General features: G+C 31.9%; 1 protein-coding gene and 1 long non-coding RNA gene across 3 annotated transcripts in view; one reads left to right on the top strand and one right to left on the bottom strand.

The window, feature by feature from the left end:
* LOC117235974 overlaps nt 1-23,588 on the bottom strand; it is a 31,496-nt gene extending 7,908 nt beyond the window's left edge. Inside the window, exon 1 of one of the 2 annotated variants that reach the window (XM_033498513.1) lies at nt 23,348-23,588. The gene's annotated coding sequence lies outside the window, so the exon portion shown is untranslated. Of the gene's footprint in view, nt 1-3,816; nt 4,192-23,347 lie in introns of those variants that run through there. The other variant, XM_033498512.1, reaches the window with a different exon arrangement.
* Nucleotides 4,232-5,043, top strand: LOC117235976. Its single transcript, XR_004493756.1, has 3 exons — nt 4,232-4,431; nt 4,501-4,586; nt 4,673-5,043. It is a non-coding gene; the product is annotated as an uncharacterized LOC117235976 (long non-coding RNA).
* Nucleotides 23,589-25,956: the final 2,368 nt, after the last annotated feature.

Below are 25,956 nucleotides of genomic sequence, written 5' to 3'. Positions count from 1 at the left end.
TTTAGCGAAGCAATTTAAAGCTACTTTTCCTCAAGAATAATAATCAAAGAATGGAAAGCCGCAACACTGATATTTTATCTGACCGAACGAAGAAATCTATGTAAAGAATAATTAGGGCTCGTAATATTTCGATAGAGCGGCAGTAATTAAAATTTTTAGTTTCCGCTTTCTCAGATTCCATCGTTCAAATTCTATTTTGTAATATTTAGTTATTTATAATATTTATCAATTATACTTATCTATAATAAGTATTAAATTATTATAAATAATCAGCCATGTCACTGCGCCACGCCAGAAAAATTACTGAAAATTCTCAACGCGAGAATTGATTGTAATTTTAATAAATAAAATAAAAAAAATTCTATTTTAATTTTTATCAATATAACGTGCAGTACTTTCGAGAAGAAAAATAATATGCCAAATTTGTGTAGATTTTCTTAATGTCCGCCAGTAAGAAGAAGGCGACCTTTAAACGAAACTACACACACTTTGGAACATAATGAAGCTATATTTTTTTCTACGCTATTCTCCTGCCGAAGATTATCAAAGTACTTTGTATCTGAAAATATCTAATTTAAAAGATATTTCAATGTTAATTAGATCAAATCGAGTGCACGAAAAACGAGGAAAACATGAACACAGAAACGCTGAATTATCTTTCCTCGTCCTTCGTACGATAAGTTTTGCAAGATTAAAGCACTTTTAATTAAACTAAGCGCTTTTCAGTCCAAGTATCTTAAGGCTATTTTTCTAGAAAATTAAAAAGTGCATCGAACGATGCATAGTCCCGTTTAAAGAAGCAAAGGTCACCTTGAGACCCCGAACGCACATCCACCTAGATGAGATTTGCGACCGTCGCGAAGCGCGCCCCCCTCGAAACAAAGCGAGTTTCGTTTGAAACACTATTTCCAGTAAATGTATAATTTAGCAGATGTTTCGCACGGATCGATTAGAATGAGACAGCCTGTATTTGAAACGCACATAAGTGTGAAATACACATACAAATAGTTGTTTAAGTGTATGAATAACGAGTTTGATAGTAGACGTGTAATTACGTGTTCTTAGAATATGCGCAAAAAACACTGAACTCTAGTTTAAAAGGTTTCGGGAAAAAATGTATTTCAATATTCATAGAGTACATATTATGATTTTTTATTTATGTCTATTTTAATTTACTGCCTCAATAACATCGAGTTCTCCTCGGTACTGCTTTACAGTTTACATACATGCTTCTTGTATTTATATGTTCAATGATTGTTATATCACATTCATTTGCATCTAGTACAATAGCACTGCACATTTCGTTCCACCTATAATTTCAAAGATTTCCTTCGTTTCTAATGAAATCCTGGCGGATTATTTTTATAAAGTTCCGAGTATTTAAATAGAAAAAAAAGAAAGGAGAAAAATAAAAAAAAAAGTAATAACATAAGAATCGAATTTGTGGATTCTGTAAAACAGAAATACGGCCATGTTTTGTTCATTAATTTCGATTTTTTACTATTCACAGTAGCCCTGATCTTTATTCTTCCTCGACCATCTGTTCTCTCCTGTCGTTGGAATGCTAAGGGGAGTGGAAACGGCCGACGGAGAGAGAAGGAGAGAAAAATCTTTCTTCGAGCAACGAGGACTTCGCAGAATCGGACGTCGTAGTTTTATTTGAGGAAACAGAACGAGACTCTGATGGAGGGCCACGAAATTAGAAGAAATCTAAGAGAATATATTTTTTGTCCTATCACGAAGATTTAGGACGTAAAAATGCACCAGCAGAAATATTTATAAGGAAAAATAATTTCTTTCTTTTTCCCCTGTCATTCTCACTTATTAACACATACCTGTTTATTACCACGACATTTATCATTTCTGTAGTTATCGTTTTATCGTTCGAATGTACATGTTCCAAATATGTGCGAACGAATTAGTTAAAGATATAAGTAGATTACGTTGCACAATATGCATAATAATAATTCGTTATTTGCGGTTTTCAATGTAAACGTAACCGGTGACTGTGTAATAAAGAACGTACAAGACAAAATTGCTTAAAAGAGGTTAGGAAATACACATCGTTGTATACGGCCGACGTTGGTTAAAAAGAAAGTCGGTATAATAAAGGAAAATTGAAATAATAAAGAAGTGGCAATAAAAAATTAAAGGATAAACGAATAAACACTAAGAAACGATTATTACGTTCACGTGTGTAAGGATAAACGAAGAATGGTGGAGTGCATAAATTTGGCGAAGAAAAAGCAACGAACAAGTTTTACGATGCACGTTCGAAGTCATAAGGTGGTTCGAAGGCATCATAAATCGAGAGAAGGGTTTGGGATCTACCCTGTTTTCAAGGGGTCTGGCTAGAAATTCGTCTTCTTGGAAAACGACGAACTGGGCTGATGACCTATACGCCGGCGAAATACAGTTCGTCGTAGCGAATGCTAATTTTACTGGTCAACTTCATCGATGCCTCTACGGTCCTTTCGTTATACAGCGCTTTTCAGAAACGGCGGCCGACGTTCGCGATATCACATTGTAATTTACTTCTTAATTTTTTCTTTTTTTATCTTTAAGTAATTATTTACGAACTACAGACAGTTGAATTGGGAACGTAAAATATTCCATATGCAGCACCGAAGAACGTAAATGTACAGGATGAGAAAGTTTTAGTTCGTTTCCTTTTTTTTTTTTTTATTAATAAACATTTTCTATACTTTCAAGTAATAAACAAAGTCAATCTTTTTTTTCAAATCACAATCTTTTTGTAAACCATTGGCGGAACAATTTTAATTTTCAAAATCTTACTAGTTTTATATGCACCAGTGGGAATTTGAATTTCTAAATGATGAGAGTAAAAGACGATTCTAGGGAATTTTGTAGCTAATTGAGTAATCACCATTTATGAATGATACTGTAGCTGGCCTCGTTATCGGCAAGATTTCCAGCAAGTATAAATGAGAAGAGGTTCCTCGAATGAGTGGCAACACGGATTTTATCACTTACAGATAAGCGTGAATTTTATTTTACAAGCCTTCGCGGAAATAAACCTGCTTCCGTGAAAGAATCGGCTTTTGTTGTTACAAGTATTTAGAGCATTACCCTCAGGCTATTAATCAATTAATAATTTCTTTTTCCTCCGAACTAATTGGAATTTTGCATAAGACCATTTTAAAGCAACCATTACAAGAATTATCGTTCTAACGACGAAATTACGTTGCAAACTATTCGCACGAAGTACGAAATTTGCAAAACATGAAGCAACAAATGTAAGATTATTATTCCATTTCTTACACCGCGAATTTGTTAAATATTAACGTTCGCAATGTTATTTGAATGCGCAGTGTCTTCAACAGGTCAGTAAAACGATTTTACAATGATAAATTATAAATATTAAAACATCGCATGTGGTCGAATTTTTATTACGAACTGGTTCATTTCCTAACCTCTTAATGCTAGAACATCCGTGCAACGCGTTGATAAAACACGAATTCTCCTATTTGCTGATGGGAAATGCCATTCGTCTTATCGGCTAATAAAGCTTGCGATAAATTTGTCAATTTTCTATGTTAAACAGAACGAAATACTCCGGATTTCGACTAAAAGAGCGTTGACTGTGCCCGGAGCAAACAATGAACTTGTAAGGAAAGACTGAAAACGTACAGCAAAGTTTCAGCCGCGGACCGCATTAAAATTCATAGGCTGACAGTTAAAACGGATGTAAATGTATCCAGAACGATGCTGGAAGGTGAAAAAATTAGCATGGAACGGTCGAGTTCTCGGTAAACGAGCGATAAAAATTGTAGAACGTCTAAAAGCGTAACTTACTGGAATATTTTAGTAATTCGGTGACAGCGAAGAAGAAGAAATCCCCACGAAACTTTCTCCGAAAAGGCACTTCCACTTTCACCTCGCGTCTCTCGAAAATAAACCCGTAGCACTGCTAAAAATATTTCTCGTTCAATGCACGCGATAGAAACTGGCGAATTGTTCCGATTGCCCTTAAGGATCGGTAACAGCGAAATATTCGATAGAATTTCGATAATAAATAATACAGTTGTCTGGCGAATACGCGGTGTCTACTTTTCAAAGATTGCCGAAGCCTAATGCCGAGAACATCTACCAGACCAACCGACCCAACGTAAAAGTCGGGATAGCACTGGCGCTGCTACTCACTGAATGAATCTATAATTGCTTTTGTACAGCAACATGGTGGGGGCGAGCACGTGATCCAGGGCCGAGTGGTGGGGCAGATCGTGGAAGACTCGTCGAGGGAGCATTAAGAACTCTATTTTAGCGATGGCTACGATACGGAAACGACTAACGAACCAATCCATTCAAACTTCGACTAATAACTTGCGAATGACGCGGAATTTCAGCCTGCGTTTTGGTATCGTAACAGGCCGTCGTTCGACTATTCCGCGAACGAAATGAATGAAAAAGGTAAGGAAGAAATGACAAATATTCTTGGCCTAGACTATCATCTTCTATATTGTGTGTTTATCACCTTAGTTATATAAACATACAGTTACAAAAACATACAAGATCGAATAGAAGATACGTATCTAGTGGATGAATATTCTGTGTATTACGTAAAAGTAAGTTGAGCAACTGTTTCTTGGAATTTCATTTTTTTTTTTTTTTTTGTTATGCTAGTTCCTAAACTTGGAAACAAACGTTACAGGGTACGATGAAAACAAACAAATTATGAAAAAATTTATAAGAGGAGCCTCTATGTATGCTTGTTGGAATCTGATGAACGAACACACTGATTACATATGTATATTTTAGTAGTACACTATGTGCTATGTTAACGTAACACGGAGAACAGATTTACAACGAATTTCGTAGTACATGCGCAGTTGCGAATCCAGTCAGCGGGAGATCTTCCGAAGAAGGATCTTAGGAGCGTGAATTTAGTTCTTAATTGATAGAAAGCGCGAGTTCCGAATGGACTTTGAATCGTTAGTTTATTAGTAATTTATTGAATAGGGTGTTTTGAACGATGCCAATAATGAAAAGTCGGAGTTGGAATAAGGATTCAGTACTAGTACATAAATGGTTGGTTATCTAACAGGTTATTAGATATTGTAAAATACGTCGGATTCTCGATAGGTTATCCTCCACGCATAGCATAATAAACGACCAAATTTTGTCTCTCACGTTTCGCTTCGAGATACTCCGACGGTTTGTTTGTAGCCATTCCAAATACATTAACACTAATGTATTTTGTATGTAACAAGTAACGTTGCACAACGTGTAACTCGCACTATATAAGTTAACTGCTAAATCGTTTTCTTCGTAATTCTTTAAATTAGATACAATTCATAGAACCTGTTTATCGTTCCGATCATATCAATCAAATATTTTAGGATGGCATTCGTCCGAGAATAATCGTTCGCGTGTCACGCGCAATTGAACAATTTTAATTAAAACAAATTTAAAAATTCATAATAACAACAATCGTACAATACTTAAAGCACATTTCCATTAAATCGTTGCCAATGACAATCTTTCTAAATTAGATGCAATTCATCGAATTTGATTTATTAATTCTATTTATAGAACATTACCAGGAAGGAAAATGTTACACGTAACAATTGTTGAACAAGTTGGATAAAAATAAATGTTAGCAAGGATTGATCGAAGCTGTCGCTATTGCATGTGCGACAGAGCACATGGCTCGCGGAAAAATGGATTCCTTTTAACTGGTTTACGTGCGATCTCGCCTCTGCTATCGCGTCATCGTTCTCGCTTACGAGTTCGTATTTCCGTGGGCCTCCCGTCGAAACGTCACGAATTCCGACGATTTGACGCCGTACACTTACGATGTTGGCTGCCAATCGATCGCCGCTGCCAGACTAGCTACCCCCTCCCCGCCGATATTCTCGACATTGGCAAACATTTCACGAACTGTTATACGATCAGAGGTTCGTAAAACTTGACAATTTTTACAAAATCCCGATACCGTAGAAATACATTCCGATCGAACGAGCGTTGTAACATTTTAATCGCCTCACGCAAATATTTACTAAACTATATATTATTGGGACAAGTGTATCTAATGAAACTTGTTCTGTTTCAAGGGGGGGCGCCTTACGATGACCGTCAAATTTATCTGGGTGCACGCGTTTCTCAGGTCTCGAGCTATCGTTGTTCTTTTAAATGGAACTATACATTTCTTGTTATATATTTATTACAATTTTTTTTTTTCACGAAGTTTTTAATTTTACTTTACAGAAAAAGTATTAAAGTACTTGTATGAAGAAATGTTTAATTTGAAAAACATTTGCACGTTAACGAAATCGAGCGTATGAACAAGGAAAACGTAAACATAAAAGCACTGCGTTATCTTTCCTTGTCCTTCATACGATAAGTCTTGCAAGATTAAAGTTGTGGTATCTTTTAAACTAGCCATTTTTCGATCAAAGTACCTCAACGACTTTTTGTAAAGAATTAAAAAATGCATCGCATGGTCTCTAGAAAAATGTATATTTTTATTTTATAAAGGCCAGACATTGTAACTGTTATAGAACGAATTTTTAAAGTTATGGTATAAGAGTTCATTTATTTAATTAAATACAAGTTTCGTTACGAATAATTATTATCGATGACGGAGATTTCATTTTGCTTGCTAGTAATCATTATCGATGGACAGAATTTTATTTTGGTTATAAATAACCGTTCAAACTAAATACAATCTTTGATTACCAGTAATCGTTGCCTATCGAGGACAGGGATTTTATTTTGGTTATGATTAGTCATTATCGATGACGGAAAATTAATTTTGGTTACGAATAATTATTATCGGCAGCAAAAAAGTTTAGCAAAATTATTGGTAGCATCACTGGCAATTAGCGCATATTCATTGACAACATAAAAAAGGCTAATTATAAAATTTATTGTATTTAAAAAAAGAGCACGAAAATATGTGAAACAGAGAATAGAATGAAGATATTGTACTACCATAATTTTTATCATATTCGTTGTTTCACACATTTTCATACAGTTTCTTTACTTAATAAATAAGTCTTATAATTAAGTTCTTTTATGCTGTCAGTAAATAGTAATTATCAGTAATGTTAATGATAAATTGACAATAGTCGAATATAACCAAAAAATAATGTTTTCGCAGCTGATATTGGTTAGTGATAATAAAAAAAATTTTTCGGTGTCGATAATGTAATGATCATAGTTAATCAAGTGTAATTAGGTTAACCAAATTATAGTTAATCAAAAAGATTCCTGTCTCATTAATATTAATATTATTTAAATATTAAATTTCTGTCATCGAGAATGGTTACTGGTAGGTAAAAAATATTTTAATCAATGTAAGTTTCATTTGAAACATTATTTCGAGTAATGTGTAGTGTGTGAGATATTTACATGGATCGATTAAAATGGGACACCCTGTATAACACCTAGCAACTTGAATTGCTCACTCAAATAAGAATCCCAAATTTTACGAAATATTACGTTTCCATTAAAAAAAAGTTCTATCTCTTCCGTTAATCATAACAATTAGCCGATGCTTGGAAAATAACACTTATCGTGTGCCATTGATATTTAATGATAAATCACTAGATGTTTTATGTATGTACTAAGATCGTCGACGTGGATAATTTTAATTGATTTTCGCGGAAAGCTACGTAACTGTTACACTTTTCGCTAGCTCTTATTGCGCCTTCAATTTTTCCTTTTTTCCTTTACATTTTTGCTAAAAACTGTCAACGTGGAGATAAACGAGATTTGGAAATATTACACATTTGTATGATTTACAAATAACGTATTTATTTCGGTTCTCTGCTTCGTCTTCATCGAATATTTGAAAAAGACAATGGCCAACAACACTAGTTCCAAAAAAAACGTCAAGAAACCAAAGAAACCACAAACTAGCGAAGATATGATGATATATTGTGGTACTGAAATATATCATAATATGCTTATTTTAACATTAAGTATACTATGATAGAGAAATGTCGAAGTTATTGAAAATATTGAAAATAATATAAATATAATATAAATGTAAATATGTTATAATACAGTAATAGAACACTTAGCGTATAGGTTATAAAAATTACATTGGCGGCACTGCGATACAGATACATGTTCGGTAACATGTTAAAAAGCAAGCGAAATTCTACTAAACGTGCACTTGTGTAAATGAAGATATACGTACTAGTCATTAAGATTCACTGCAATAAATAACATACATACATATTTAAAAAAGACAAAAAAGAAAAAAAAAAGAAAAATAATGCAGGTAATAGTCGTACGTTGTATCTGACGATTGACGAAGAATTCTGGTAAAGGAAGGGACAAAAAAAGAGAAGAAAAAGGCACGGACAGGAATCGAGAGGAAGAGAGGAGGGTAGAGAAAGAAAGAAAGCGAGCGAGCAGGCAAAACCCCACAGAGAAAGAGGGAACGAGAGAGAGAGAGAGAGAGAGAGAGTTGCGCGTACCTAAGACACGTTATTCTTGTTCATTTCCAAGAATAAATCCGTAAGAATCCAGCTGGTCGCACAATACGAGTTTCTCTTAACAAAATACGCTGCTCCCTGCGTCCCTCTCCCTGTCAAACATTTTGCAAGCTTTCCGATTCACTCTAGGTCCAATATACCTGGCGAGCATTTGTTTCAAGGAAATTTTCACTGGAAACCGTAAAATCTTATCTGAAGACTCAATCTTGCTTTCAGAATTCTGCAATATTTAAGTGAAGATTTTTCACTGCCAATATGCTGCAGCCATGTATATACATTTGTAAAAGGAACTTTGCCATCTTTGATGGATCAAATCTTAATACTAATGTCCTAAACTTTTTGTGCATTATGCTAAACTATTTTTATGAGAAGTCGTACGTTTTAAACGAACCTCGACTCGATTTTGTTTTGAATAAGACTTTGAAAAAGTTTATCAATATTCATACTGAATATACGTATTTTATGGAAGTACAAGTATCATTGAATAATCGGACGTTGAATAATGCGCATCGCTCATATTACACATATATAATAATATATGTGTATTAATAATGTATATGTATAACGTATACACATATATTAATAATCATTGAACTGCAGATTTTTATGCATTTTTATATTTCTATGAATATAACTAAAAAAAAAAAAGAGAAGAAAAAACATAGAACCTGAATAAAAATTTGTTCCAAGTAAACTAAATATTATAAGTACTCTAGTTTGAATATTTTTACATAATTTTACATATCATATGAATTGTGTGTGTAGTTTTGCGCTTTCAAATTTCCTAGAAATACAAATCACGCATCTAATAAAATATTGAAATGAGAAGAAATTAATTACTGTTTATATCTCGATCATGATTCCTACTAACGAAATTGTTCTGTCCTGGAAATAAATATGTCATACTTTTATCTTCGACGATTACTGTGACATGAAAGTTTAAGCAATAACGACTACGCTTTACGTAATTCGAGCATGTGCATTCGTGGAAATTGCTATTCCAAAAACGTGTTGAAATCGAGCAAACTCACTGAACTCATAAATTTTATGAAACCTTTACCCATCAGAAAAGTGTTCCCTATTGATGATACACGAAGTACAAAAGAGGAACACCTGGTCGTGAGTCATAATTCTGAGACCTATATCCTACCAGACCATGTGACGTTTCTTTCACACAGTCATTCGTATCCTCTGACCGACGAGAACCTTTTATATAGTCCATTAAGTAGTTAGTTTGCTATTTATTTCTCTTTTGGAATACTTTGGTATAGAGTTTGCATGAACATAACCTATTCGCAAAAGATGGCGCTTGAAAGGGAGAGTTTCCTCTCATCGCCCAACGAATATTCCACTAGTTCGTTAAGTATTATATTATTAACCGTTTGATGATGTTCTAGGAGGTACTTTGCTGTAACAAATTGTTTGCCAATTGTTCTTCGCGATATTTGTTCTTTTAGGTGGAACTATATATTTTTTATACGTCGTTCGATTTAGTTCTTTAATTTTTTTAAATCCCTACAAAAAAGTACCAAGGTGCTTGTATCTGGAAATGTTTGGTTTTAGAAAATATCTCAACGTTAATTTAGCTTTGTTAAGTTAAATTGTAGTTAAATTAGCTATCCTCGTCTTTTATACGATAAGTCTTGCAAAATTAAAATTAAGATAATTTTTAAAAATTAAAACTTTTTAACTAATCTTTAAACCAATATCTTTTTGCAGAGAATTAAAAAGCATATCGAACAGTGTACGGAAAAATATAGTTCCATTTAAAAAAGCCACGCATCGTAACTGTTGCAAGAATTCTAGAGGTTATGGTATAAAAGTTGATATATTTAATTTTTAAAAAATTTGGTTATGAATAACCATCGTAAATGATGAAACTTTTTCGGATTACGAGCAATCATTACCCACGACGAGAATTTTATTTTCGTTACGAATAACTATTATCGATGACGGAAATTTAATTGTATTTAGCAGTAATCAATATAGATGAGCGGAATTTTTTTTTCTTTTTTCGTTACTAGTAACCATTATCGATGGCAGGAATTTAATTCTGCTTACCAATAACCATTATCGATGACCCGAATTTTACTTTGGTTACAAACTACTTTCATAAAGAATTAACGATTTATCGATTACCGGTAATCATTATCGACGACATAAATTGTACTTTGGTTACGGATAACCATTACAAACGATTCCAATTTTAGAGTTCCTTCTCTTTGTTCAACGAATCTTCGACTAGTCCATTAAGTGTCATGAACCATAATAGTGCTAGGAAGTACTTTATCGAATTTCTAGGACTTTTCTGGCGTTCCTTACGAAGAATCTACATAATCTTTCGTGTTTGGATTTTACATATACAAGGCGGGGTTCTTAACTGGAACTACTTCGATTTCTGCGTAAGCAATGATTTTCCTGAAAAATGTTTCAGGTAAGAGTTGTATGATGTCGAGGAAGATAATTTGACGTGATTAGCTGTTTTATAGGAGAATATGTAGAGGACATACGAAACCTCGAAATCTCTTTAGAAAAATTAACACGAGAAAAGATTCTTTCCGCCATGAAATAGTTCGTCTCGAGAAGTTTTTTCATACAATGAAATGAACAAGCCAGATATTTAGGTGATCTCATTTAGCTGAGACAGCCTGTATATTCTACCTTGTTGTCTCTGCTTTTGGGTCCAGTAACGCAAGTCAATTTCATTCCTTTCCTGCTTTTTTACCTGAGATTCTAATCTCTAATTCTCTTTCAAATTTATATTTTTCTTCTTTCTTCTTAAATATTACAAGTGCTTGTTTGCGAAACTAATAATTCTGATATATAGTCCTTCGCCCACCAGAGATACTATACAACCTAATACGTGATATTTTCAAATTTGTGAAGTATTTGTAAAGTATCATAGAAAAATTATAAAATATTTACTTGCAAATTTACAAGTATTCTGCATGTGGTGGACGATACGAGAAATTTTCTGTCCTCAAATCTGTGTCCTGTGTATACGACCGTGATACGCACGCTTCGTTGTTCCCAATTGTTTCGAAATTTCCTTGTTTACTGTTTACACGATGACAGTAAACATAGATAGCGAAAAGTCAAAAAATCGTGCTTCCTCACTTCACAACGTTTAAATTTGCAAATACAGTAGCAAATGCAGCAGAACGCATTTGTACGCGGAAAAGCTACTGTTAGAAAGAGGCCAGCAGGAAAATAGTTTTAACGGTTCAAGGAAGGAAATGATTCGTTAGATGACGTGCCGCGTTCAGGACGTCCGTCTGTCGTCGAAGATGAGGAATTGGATAAATATATGCGTTCAAACTGAGAAAAGAGGTTAGTTCAGTTGTGGAATTAAAACGACGATTACATCATTGAAGAAAATTGCCTTTCGAAAAAAATATTTAAATCTTCCTCGAAAAATTCTAAAACCTTTCCGGTATTTGATGTCTCACGATTTATTGATTTCATAGACATTGTAGCCTGATGTTTTATTGCGCGGAACGTTCGAAAGAGTCAGTTCGCGATAAGAAATATACCGATCGCTCGAAGAATAGGAATTTTGCTTTATACGAAACTGGACAAATACTCCTTTGTTTCGTGCGGAACTTCTGCCGTTTTCTTTAATACGTCGATTCTTGGAAACATTCTGTCTAACAGAGCATGAAGACGCAATGTCAACAAGGTCGATAATTCGTGAGATATTTCAGATTTTTATATCAAGTATCTTCCCTTTCAACGTAAAATATCTCACGAATTGTTGATTTTTTTTTTTTATATCGTATCTTATTATCTTTTGACGTAAAATGTTTCCAAAAATCGATATGTGTAGAAAAAAGGAAAAAAAAAGTTCCATTTAAAAGAATGAAATTGACCTTCATACGACTTTTATGTGTTCTCCTATAAAAAAAAAAAAAACTAATCACGTCAAATCACGTCCCTTTCGAAATCATCCAACTCTTATCTGAAATGTTTTTCGTCAAAATCATGACTTTGGTAGTAATCGAGATAGTTCCAGTTACGGGTCTCACCTTCTACATTTATCTATGTTGCTGTAATTTTTACACATTTTTTTAAAGAGAAATAAAACTGGTAACAGACTGAAATCTCAATCGCACTCTTAAAAAGAAATCTCTGCAGCAGATAAGCACAGTTCAACTTTAAAGGGCCGTCATTTTTTTTTCTTTATATATATATATGTATACACACACACATTTGTGGTGTCTGTGCTTATCTGCTATACATATACAAAGATATAAAAAGAAAAAAATGGCGGCCCTTTGAAGCTTGACTATCTGTCTTTGCAAAAAAAAAAAAGAAGAAAATAAATACGAGATAAAAGAAGAAGAAAAGTATTTTTAATCCTGACCAAGATGATAACGACACACGCATTGAAGGTGTAGGGGAAATTCGAAGCTAATCAGTTGAACAGATTCCAAGATGTTATGGAAGCCGTTTCAGATAACACGGTTTTAAAAAAATTCTATCTAAATAACATGTGTCACGAGTCACCCTCAGAATTTCTAATTTTCCAGATTTATTTTTGAAGTTATATATCTATGCATTTTAAGAAAATGCAAAAAAACAAAAGAGGAAAGAAAGAAATAAGAGAAACGAATTTTTTCGCAAGTCTGCAGTGAACAAACGCTTTTAACGACACCTAACGCTCTAAACGGTCAAAAAGAAGAGAGAAAGTTGGCAACATTGGCGCGCTTGAAAATATCACGTATTAGGTTATATTGGATCTGCGGGCAAAAAATCAAAAATCAGAATTGTTAGTTTCGCAAAGAAGCACTTACAATATTAACAGAGCAATGCAAGATTAGGTATTAGATATTGGATATATTATAATTATTATTATTATGCTTATATCAGCGTATTTCGTTTTGACCAAAATTTGACTTCCATGCCCTTAACAGACGCTAAGTTGTCTGAAGTTTGCTAAATAGCTTTGTGGATAATCACGATATTTGTTTTATCTTACGGAGATATCGGAGACATTGAGAACTAAGTCAACAAACACGAAAAATTACAGTTTTATTCACACAGTGAGCTGCTATACGTATAACAATAGCCTTGAATTGGTTACGAAAGAAAACAATATTTCTGAAGTGTTTGTTATTTTATATTTTATGTTTATTATATTTATTATTCTTCGTCGAATGGCTGAAAAATCGTGCGTATCGTTAAAAGTGTTCATCCTGGATGGAAGTTATTCGAGTTTATACCGGTCTGTAGCTACTCTTTTAAGTTTAACCGCTTTTATGTAAGCAAAGAAGATAATATCTGCGAGAAACATTACAGGAATATTTGTATTCAAGCACGTCGAAATACTCATTTGGTTTCTGCAGTAAATTCTACTAACGAGAGGACTATTCGATGTAATAATTTGAAAAATAAAAAGCTATTGAAAAATAAGAATTCAAAATTTGCAAAGATTTTGCTAATTGTTGTACGTCGGTGAAGCATAAAGGAGGCTATTCATGGACGTTTATCTATTTTTGAATTCAGACGAAACAATAATAGCAGCATCACATTGGCAGAAAATCGAAATTATGCATAGAAAATTGATTAATAGATAGACGTATGTTTCTGCATGATAATTCTCGGTCTCACGCATCAAAAATAATTACAGCAAAATTACCTGAATATATATATCGCCAAGACCAATTTTGGGTGAAACTTTATTTATCTATTAAACAATAAATAACGAATTAAACAATATTTTTATTCCGAATAAGAATTAAATTTATATAGAATTTATATGTAATTAAATATTCATTATTTCTTACTTGCAAATAATATTTTATTTTTTATTTGCCTTTAATTGGAAAACAAATGATAATATATAAATAAATGGTTTTTGGCGTTGTCCTATCTGTTCCATTTTGTACAACACGAAAAAATCGTCAAATTAATATGTTTACTTTTCAATGGATAGATCGCTCTTCACAATTGTGTTTAAAACTAATCGCTTTCCGAACAAGTTGTTCCAAAGTCTATTTCATTTTGGCGCATTCATCAGAGCCAACAATCATTATTAAACGTTACAAATTGTAATTTACGGTAATCTCTCTGATTGAAACGTTACATTTGTGTAAAAATAAATTTGTATTTGTAAACAACAATCAACCTCACTATTGTAAATAATGTATTCAGACTCGTTTAGATAATAAATGATTTGTTTCTGTTTTTTATTCGAACTTCAGTTAACGAATGACTCTCTACTTGAACAATTATTTAAAGAAAAATTTATACAATAACGCCCAATATTGCCATTACCTTTGGCTACATTAGCTACATTGGCTACGCCTTTCTCCAATAAACTAGAATTTCCTTTCACCTAACATCACTTAAAACTGTTTCTAAAGAATAAAACACTTCCTATACGAAAAATACTAATTGCACTACTAGAATCATTTCCACAAAAATAAAGATAAAAAATATATATTAACGTATTTAATAATAAAATTAATTATATTATAATAATTATATTTAATAAATATATAAAACTGTTTCTAAAGAATAAAACACTTCCTATATGAAAAATACTAATTGCATTATTAAAGAATTATTTCTACAAAAATAAAAATAAAAAAAGATATATATATATATTGATATATTTAAGAATAAAATTAATTATATTAGAATAATTATATATACATATCAACTGATATTCCGCCAAGATAAAATGATAAGAGATTCCATTGATTGAGTTAGATAAAGAATGTATGTATTGGTTTGAAGATTACTAAAAACGGTACTGTCATCTGATTTTAAGATAAACGATATATTATACATAATGCACAGATGATTACAATTAAACAGATACGATGAAAATAAATGTAACAAATATATGCACAATACATAATAATATTTCTACTTCAATGAAAGTTGATATTGACTTTACCAAAAATTGTACCTTCATGTTTTCAATAATAGTAAACGTAAGAACTAAGAATCTAATTGGTCAGTTTAGTAGTAACGAAGTGATTACCAGGACGTTAAGTACTTTCATACATAGTACTTAAATACGTTACACTCCTATCCTGGTGACATTTATTTCGGTAATAAAAAATGTGATGGCCGACAATGTTCGAAACGTGTCGTCGTACATCGTACGTTTCCAGAAAGCTTTTATGTTTCCTGAACAATGGGTGGAGGCCGATTCCGTTATTAGGAATACAATGCGTCCCATTGTGTATTTACGGGGACCCTAGTGGGGGAGATTTCGTGGTAAATTGCCGGCTTTTGTAGAAATCGTTCTTTTCGAGGTTGAACTGTTCCAACGTATTCTTCAAACATTGATATACCTAGCTTTTTACATACACCACGTCTCAAAAAGTTTGAGCAAGCATGAGTATTATTTATATGTGTATAATATAAACATATTTATAAAATACGTTTTTATTAAAATGAACCTTCTCCTACTAAATATCTGATTTAAATATTCTACAGGGTGGTTGGTAATTAGTGGTACAAGCGAAAAGGAGGTGATTTTACGCGAAAAAAGAAGTCGAAAATATAGAATAAAAATTTTTTTAATTTTTTTTATTTTTAAATTTTTCCATCGAGACAACGATCTACAGTGAGATCCGTTATAACGAAACGTGATAAAGTGCACGCGTACCGAGCGAAAATTCAAAGTCGATTTTCTCGAAAACAAAGCCTCGAACGAAAAATTTTTATTCTATATTTTCGACTTCTTTTTTCGCGTAGAATCACCCCCTTTCCGCTTGTACCACCAGTTACCAACCACCCTGTATATGTTTGTGCACGTTATGTGCACCCGGTAGATTCCCGGAATTCTGAATTTCCTAGAAATGCCTGAATATGTATGTCTATGTATGTAAGCTTTGCGTCTCTAATCGAGTAAAAAAATTAAAGTGTGTATGTTCATAGCATTATTGGCGATATTAATGGCGAAAAAGTAAACTCAAAGTAGGTGTTAAAGTATCTTCTGTGAAACTCGTGACACGCATAGACATAGCCTCGCCATAAATTGTCGGACTCGTTTAAAAGCGACAGGATTACGTTACGTTAATATATTTAAACATACCATAAAAGTAACGATAATGCTACGTCTGTGAGCCATAAACGTTGTTAGATTAACTCTTTTCTCTCCCGTTCTAATTCGCCAAACGAACATTCAAAATTTTCGCCAGGCTTTTTGAAGCGCCCTCTACACTGTAGATAAATAATAGAATTTATTAAAGCAGCGAGTTCTATATTTAACTTTCCCGTGATTGTAAACGAGAATACCAGCATGTATGTCCTCTATTCATTTTTATTGGGTTTTTACTCTCTCGTGAAAGTTAAATAGACCCCTGGTAACAACCTGCTTCGTTTCAATAACAGAACAACGGGAAATAAATAACATATCCGCATTATGGCATTATGGAGTACCAATTATCGCTAACAATAAGTACGCCTCTGCAACAATGCACTGGCAATAATTGAAGCAGTGATAGATCCATTGGAACGATTTCCTTGAAACGATACGAGGCCTGAGCACGATCGCAATTTCAACTCGAACGTTGAATTACGAAAGTATCGAACTACTGTCTAATCCGTATCCCACGGACGAAAATCTCACGTGTCCGCGCGTTTCAGTTTCCGCGGAGCGTGTCGATGTAATTTGTTACGATTAAACCGTAGTTTCACAGGAACGCAAATGATTTTATAATACGCGGCGCGTTACCGGGCGCAATCAAATTAGAAAGCCTAGCAAAGCGTAGGAATAGCAGTACGGGCTAGAATGATAAAGGTTACTAGAAACGAGCTGGCCGTTCATCGAGGTGGATCGAGGACTATTTCAGAGAGGATTCCAGGAACGTTTCGAACGGAGAAATCGAGAGACACGCTATGCTCCCATTTCAACTGGTCGCGTATATGGGCCTCATAGTGGCTGTTATCGTGTCTGTTACCTTGTGGTAGAGTCAGGCATCTTATCGCAAACAAACAAACTTCTTTATGGCGATTACACTCGGTTCTCTCGAATCGACCTTTCCTCGAATCGGCTGTCCAAGGGCGCGCCTTCCGATTAAGGTCGAGTCAGCGATTGTCCGAAATATACTTCACGCGACGCTAATACTGTTTTACATATCTCTCCCTCCCTCCTTTTTTTCTTTTCTTTTTCTTTTTTTATCGTGTTTACACTACACACTCGTGTCACGTTCGATTATCACGCTTGTTAACACTTTACGACTAGAATTTTATGTACATGCCTCTCAGGGTAATAACGATACCAAACAGACGTTTATCAACTTTTAGATGACGACGAAGAACTATGACTAGCTATTTCGAATTTTTTGTCCGAGAGAGGTAAATAGTATATACAATTTGCCGAGTGTCTTTGACTTCTTTCAAACTGTAATACGTTGAAAAGGGTTATTAAGGTTAAACCTAACCTAAAAGTAACTATAAAAATAATGAAATTTATAAAAATATTATAAACGAAAATTAAGTGATAGAAAGTAAATAGAAAACAGTGAGGGAAAAAGTTTGATCTAATGTTTATTGGTAATAAATTCAATCAGCCAAAAATAACAAAGATTGAATAACAAGAATGAAACTTAGTAATCATCTGGGTCGCTAACAGTATCTAGCTCATGGTTAGTGCTCGGTAGCTTTTCAATTTCTGTATCATAATTGCACATCTCTTAACTTGTGGCTTTAAATATGTTTTAGATTCTTATTTTCCTAGATTGAGGTTAGGTTCAGGTTTAGTTCTAAAGTAAGAAAGTTTGGAGAAATCGGAAATGCTCACCCAACTGTACGCTATTACTGCACTGTGGATTTTTATGAAAATTTATATTTTCATGGATACAATCAAAAAAGTAGGACCTATTTAAATAATTCTTTTTAATATTTAAGTGTTTGAAAAAAACCAAAAATGTTCAAATTATACGTTATTACTAGATTGCAGATTTTCATGCAATTTTTATGCAAATTTGTATTTCTATGGATACAATAAAAAAGTAGGACCTATTTAAATGATTGTTTTTAATAAAAAATGCTTACTATATATATATATTGTATGCTATTACTATACAATCAAAAGAATAGGACCTAGACAGAAATTTGGCTTACTTATTAAATATTATAAAAAGTACTATATTTTTGGTATTTTATATGCTTCTGTATATCATGTGCATTCTATGTATTTCTTTATCTTTAAATTTCTCACAGTTGTATAAAAATCCGCAATCTAACTATTACCTTTCTGAGAGAAAAAATTCTAAATAATTCTAGTTCTTCGTTGCCATCTAAAAATTGATGAATTATGGTATCACTGTAAGTAATATAAATAAATATAAAAAAATAGTAACCGCTCATAACATGGAACGCCTGATTTTAAAACCGTCCCAAGAAGAGAAACATGCTTTCGTCAATCAAACTGACGTTAACATACGACAAAATTAGTAGACAGGGATCGAAATAAACAGGTGCCTTCCGTTTTCAAAAATATTCTCTTCGAACTTAGGTGTTTCGTTTAAAAAAATATCTGTTCTTGTGGAATTTTTATGGAAAGAAATGTCATCCTTAGGAATTTCTTTAAAAAATCTTCTCATGGAACAGGTATTTTAGAGTCTGTGTACTAAAAGTTCCATAAAAACGAGTTATTTTGGAACGTGTATTAAAAAAGGTTCCATAAGGTGACTAAAAGTACCAACCTATTAGTACTATTTTTATTTAATTTTACTTAACAATATAATATCATATTATTCATATGTTTATTGAACGAAAAATATGAAAATCATAATATAAGTGATTAATAGTTTTATAAGAAATTTTTAACAGAAAAGAGTTTGTTAAAAATAATAAATAAATAAAGTCTTGCATAGTTTAAATAAATTGAAATACACACAAATTCTATAGTATAATATATAGATAACGTTCTTACCTTCCTAAATGTACATTTCAAACAGAAACAAAGAAACTTTGAACTATGAATCATCTACTTACATAAATATTACAAATAAATAATGTATTCAGAATAAGAATTCAACTGTAATAATTCTTTAGTATTATTGCAATTCTAATACTATTCATCCAACAGTATTCAGTATTTGTAATAGAGCTTTATTATTATTAATAGAGTATTTTTAATAGAGATTTTTTAATGTTGATGTACAAAATACTTGTTCCTGTTATAGAAACATTTTTATTTTTATATTTCATAAGTTCTAGCCGAAGTAAAATTTTTCTTTATATGTTCTCATCGGAACTTATAACGCGAGGACGTTTTCTAAAAAAAGTTCCCCGGCACGTGTTTGAAATAGAACCTATTAAAAAGTTCCATAACCCTATCGATCCCTATTAATAGATATTCGTATGTCACTAGTTAACTGTGTTCAAAGCTTGAGTGTCTTGAGGTCATGGTAAAGAAAGTTAAATGCTGAATCGTTTATATCCATGAAGACTTTTTCATGTTTTTGTGTCTTAAAAAATCCTCCCAAAATTTTTGAACGCTACTTCAACTTTCTAGAATATTATCCAATAGTTTTCACATGTTTCCTTAATTTTTTTTAAGCAGAGCAAAATTTAAACAAAAACAAAGATGACAAATTACTTGAAATTACTGGTCGAAAATGACCCATTTTCACGTGCAGGTGGACGACCCACATGGAATATCTAGAAAATTTTTAAAGATATCTCAAAGAACTTTGCTTTTACTACGAAAAATTAATATTCGTTTAAATAAAAAGAAAAAAACCGATACTTCTATTTTTTTAACATATATTATACTAATTTCCTTTGTCTCGTACACGTTGAGCATGTGAATGACGCGTCTGAAGCACATCTTTGTAATCTCAATGAAAACAACGAATACATTACATACATTTTTCGCTATTGTTGTCTCTCATGTAATTGCTGCCACAAAATAAATATAGCTCTGTATCACCATCATCATCAGTAGCAGCTTCATTCACATGTTCCATATTAAGCACACTCAACGTGTTGCATATTGAATACATACGTACTTCGACAGACAAATAGTAATTACATTAACAAGGAGATGGCAAGCACTGCGAAATCTCGAATGAGTTGATTGTATGTGCATTCGATGCTTCAGGTCTATGATAAAACAATTCCAAAGGAATTTGAGTGCATTTGATTTCGACAAATTAATCTTCTAAAGTAATTCCTGGCATAGCTGTTTCTCCTTTTAAATGTTTTTATTTCAATTTCCACCTACAAAATAGTAGAACTATGCAGGGCACTATAATAAATAACAATGATCAAAAATTTATCGAAATAAATCGTAAGTATTTAATATTTAAAAAAGTATAATATCAATATCCAAAAATGTATAAAGTAAGATGTAAGAAAAAAACTTATTAGTTTCTCGAAAATAAAGAGCCGTACAGGCAAATCCTTTTAGAGCTGTTTCAACACTAACCTAATACCTAAAGCATCGAATGCATATATAGCCAACTTGTTTGAAATTTCCTGTTATCTGCTTGAAAGAAAAAACTAAATTTAACGGTAAATTTCTTCTGAATACTCAGGAACAAGCGTGTATAATGATAAGTTGTGGAAGAGTAGTATTTTTTAACTTGCTAAAAAATTTCACTGTTTGACTCGTCTGTCAAAATCTTTTATGCGCATTCAAACACAACAGTCAACAATATTCAACGACTGATTTCCAAGTAAAGCTGAAACGTGAATATGCTTGTCTTTTGCTTTTTACGAAATATTTTACATTGTTGCCAACCGATGTTGCTAGTTACTTCCGGGATATTGCAGGGTTCTATATTAACTGCAATTATCTTAAATAAAAATGAACTTTCTATAGCGCTCTTAGATTTGCTCTGAACAGCTTCACCGAGCATCAAACTTCACTTCTACATATCCGTCCCCATTTTTTATTGCTATGAATTAAAAATAAAATTCTCTCCTTAATAATTAGCTTAAATTTCTAACAGATACTGAAGTAGAGACGTTAGTAAATTATATTAAGCTTGTATAGAATTTTTTGAAAGCCTGGAACACTAAAAAATGTTGTGGTGGGCTCAAGGTTGCAGATACTATAAATAAAAAGATCCAAGCACTAATAGAAATATGGGATAATATGATAGATGAAAGAAATAGATAAATGGATGAGTATGTTACTTCCAATGTACAGTTATAAAGGACTAACAAAGTTGATTACTGACATCTGTTTGTACAAAGATCTTACGTGAAAAGATGTAACAGAAGTTATGAAAATTTAAACATAATTTTTATTTTCATCCTAATGTTAAACTGTATGTTACTGTTACAACAATTTTGCGTATAATATCGTCTATTAAATAATTTTTATTATAGTTTTCTAAATAATTATTCCAAATATGATATATTAAAAAAGAAGATAAATAAATTAAGGAATAAATTTTAAAATGTAAATAAAATAAAAAGTAAGTAAAGGATAAGTTTAAAAATAGAAAATTACGGCGAGTTTAATATTTATAGGACCAACTTCAATTTTTCCCTAAAAGATTATTTCACAATGTAAAGCACAATGGAATATATGTTATATGAAATAAGATGTGCATTATTGCAGAGTATTACGCCCTCAAGGAAACATTTTCAAGCTCGTAAATTTTAATTTTGTAAGCTCATAATCTTCTATAAAGAGAACACGCCACTACTAAGTTTACATTCTGTAAATATAAAACGAAAATGTGCTAAATTAGAAATGAGGAGATTTGGCGCAAAGACTTTTTCTTAGAAAATGTTGTTTCGTAAATATTTGCAGTTGAGAGCGAAAAACATCACAGATCAAACAGAACGCTTATTCTGTGTACTTTTCAGCATGACGAAAACTTGAAATAAAATTAATGTAATTACCAGTATTTCTCCTAAATGATTTCCCGTGCACAAAATATAATGTATTTTACGGGAAATTATAGTTATATTATATATTAAAAGGATTTTAAAGTTACAATATATTAATTTAAAAATTATTAATTGCAAATAAAATAACAATTTTTTAATATTTTTGGATGTAAACAAATAGCACTATCTTTCTGATACTTTTCTTTAATTCATATGTCGTTTAACATCTTCTATTGTAAAGATAAATTGCTACTGAATGCTACTGATTTATCTGTACACTTTAGATTAGGCTCCCTATCGGATCTTGTAAGTATCATTAAATAGATAATTAAGATAAAGGAGATAATTTATACGGTGAACAAACAGTAGTAAACAATTTACGAATTTTACGGTAAATACCTTTTCACTTTTTTAAACAATGATTATCACAATATAGTGCTAATAATATGTGTTGTACTAATATAATATCTTAGAAACGATAGAAATACACAGAGAAAGTGGAAAACTTCCACGTGTAATTCTTAAATATACGATTGACAGTTTAAACATTTGCGATAGTAAACGTAATGATAATATCGTTAAAAGTCAAGTTAAACACTCAAATATAGAATTAATATGGAAAAAGATTGCGAGCGATTATTTCTTAAATTACAAAATATACATATGTATCTATTTGTAAAACTTCTAATGACATTAGCAATATATTCACCAAGTATATAAGTTTCTGTGTTCTGAACAATAAAATAATAGTAATAAAGTAATAAGCAGTGAGAAGATTTTTAACAATTACAACACAATATATTATATAATATCATACTATTCATATAAAATCAATGTCATTTTGGAACTTGTATTTTAATTAGTTTAAAGAAATATCAAGCGAAAAAATATAATTGAAGAAGTATTACGCCATTCCTTTACGAATATTCTCCCTATTTAGAATTTTCGATTATATAAATTTATGCTATTTTAAGTAATCTACTTCCAGAAAGAGAAGTAACTATCGAGAAATTAGAAATTTGTATAAAAATAAACATTTAAAAGGATAAAGGTGAACGTACCTTCTACATTCGTTCTCGAAGCGTCCTCCTTCGTGTATATACAGTTACGGTTGCACAGTATAAATTTCAATTTTAAGGGAACTCTGATACGTTTTTCACTAATCAAACTACGAATTTGGAAGGCTATCACTACTTAACTTCACTTATTCTACATTTGTAATAGAATTTGTGCAGAGATTCCGTTTCGGCAAATGTGTTTTAGCGTCCCAAACGAGCTAGTTCCGCCATTGGCATTATTAGTTCTAAGAATCGACCACAGGGGGTGCTCGAAATCGGCAATAGAATTACCTCCAAAATTTAAATTGTTAATTTTGCCCATTCGACAGTAGGAAGAGAATTAATAGATGAAATATGTTTCAAGAAGTAGAATTATACAATGAAAAATGGATACAACGTGATATACTACGTACAATTTATATTTCATATTACGTATATTTATATTGTTATAGTCGTTGCTATAAATTACGGATATTTATCTATACATATACGTATATGTCTCCGTAAAAATATTGATATTTACAATTTGTACAGTTGTTTAGAACTAAGAAATATCATGATCACATTATATCATTACTGTTATGTTCTTAATAGCAATAGAAAGCATTTACATTACAATTTATGATTAACATATATTAACTTAGCTTTAATAAATAAATGTATACCTCTAACATGAAATTCGTATTTCATATTTTTTTAATTTCTTAATGTACAAATTTTTCGTTGAAATCACAGCAATATTTATTGAAATTCTCAAGGGAATTAAATAACGCATAAGTAAATTTTAATGAATTTAGGAATACCGAGTAGGTGTTTATCTTTTTACGTTTCTTTGATGAAATATCACTGTGTTATGCGTATGTAGTAAGATTATTCGTCAGCTTCATTTTGGCAGTAGTCCTTTTCAGTTAAATATTCCTAAATTCATAAAAGTTTCAATTGTAATTAAATTATATCAGAGAAAGTATCTTCAGCGCCATCTATTAATGTAGTAGACAATATCTGATAGAAATTGCTTCCTCACAAGATAAAGTTTAAAATGTATGTAACTTTTCGTAAGAATAAATAAAGAACATAGTCAATATTAAATTCTACTAATAATATACACGATGTATATCCTAGTTCACTAGGACATTCATAGATAGTTCATTCTAGTTCCTTCCGCAAGACGATGTCGGCATATTTGTTTTATTTGAAAAAAGCACTTTTTGAATAAAACAAAATGGATTTAATGTATTTCCTAAATTCGTACGGTTGGGTTGATCTCGACAACGGTTTAAGGAGAACTAGACTAATCTAATCAGAAATAAAAGGAAATTTCGAATGCGAAAGTCGATTGTTCATATAATCGGAAGTATATACTTTGTGGTATATTTTGTAATTCTTCTCTTAACAATATTCTACGAGGCAAAATAAGGGAAAAATATCATAAAAATATCATAGGTTCAAAAATACTTTAGTAAAAAATTACAACAAAAATGCGGAATAACAACGGACTGATTTTCCTTCCATTCAGTATAAGAACAGATTAGCGCTATTTACCTACATTAGTTCCTTTCAAAGCGTCATCTGTTCTTATAATTATTGGACTAACATACATAAAAACTTTAAATTATTACATTCCAAATTGATTTCTTTCAATTTCCGTGAATTGTAGATCAAATTCTTTGATATTAATTTCTCATGTGTATTAACTTTTATCTGGTAAACCTTTTCTTTTAATGTTGTTAAAAATCCAGTGACATGATGTTTGGTGATTTTGAAAGCCAATGAATTGATTCTCCTCGGTTTATCTATGATTAAAGATAATTCTCATTTAATTATTATCATTATTTTGTATTTCTGAAATAACATTTTTGTAAAGTATTATTATATTGTGTTATTGTATTGTATTATTGTATGATATTTTTCTCTTACCTTCAGTTTTTTCTCGTAGAATATGCTGGCACAGCTTTGTGGGAAAGACATTTTGTATGTAAAAACTAACTATTAAGATCCCTACACACTTTCAAACGTGCCGCGATGCACGCAGCGACACTTAGATTTCAAGAAATCTGCATCGGTTTCGATTTATCTCCACATTACCGAATGTTCTCAGTTTATGATGCGACACCAACGCAGAAATACATATGTTGAAATGTTTGGTTATTTTTCAATTCCAGTATCAATATTAATATAATAGAAGGTATGTTCACAATAAAAAAAATAATAATTTAAGGCTTAAAAGAAATGGACAAAAACATGGTTAATTGATAGAAACAGATTTTCCAATTCCGTGTTATTAAAAGAATTAAAAACGAATGAACTGAGTGATTGTAGATATTTGCGTATGGATAATTCTGCTGTTTAACATCTATTAGAAAAAGTACGCCTAAAGATTGAAAAACAAAATAAAACGATGGGAGTCTGCTTTACATTATATTTGTTATCCGTGCCGCCCTCTACACATTGAAACCTGCACCTCAATCGGATACTAACGCAGGATTCTGATTTCTGTATCGATAAAAGCTGCTTCTGATGCCGATTCTCCGATACCGAACTACATTACAAGATGTATCATGAAACCTAGGTGTCGAAGCATGTCACAATATGTGCATAGAGGCCTTTATATG

This window comes from Bombus vosnesenskii, unplaced genomic scaffold, assembly GCF_011952255.1.
Source record: "Bombus vosnesenskii isolate JDL3184/JDL3185 unplaced genomic scaffold, Bvos_JDL3184-5_v1.1 scf7180000013336, whole genome shotgun sequence".
Classification (NCBI taxonomy): domain Eukaryota; kingdom Metazoa; phylum Arthropoda; class Insecta; order Hymenoptera; family Apidae; genus Bombus; species Bombus vosnesenskii.
This window is presented reverse-complemented; position numbering and strand designations above follow the sequence as displayed.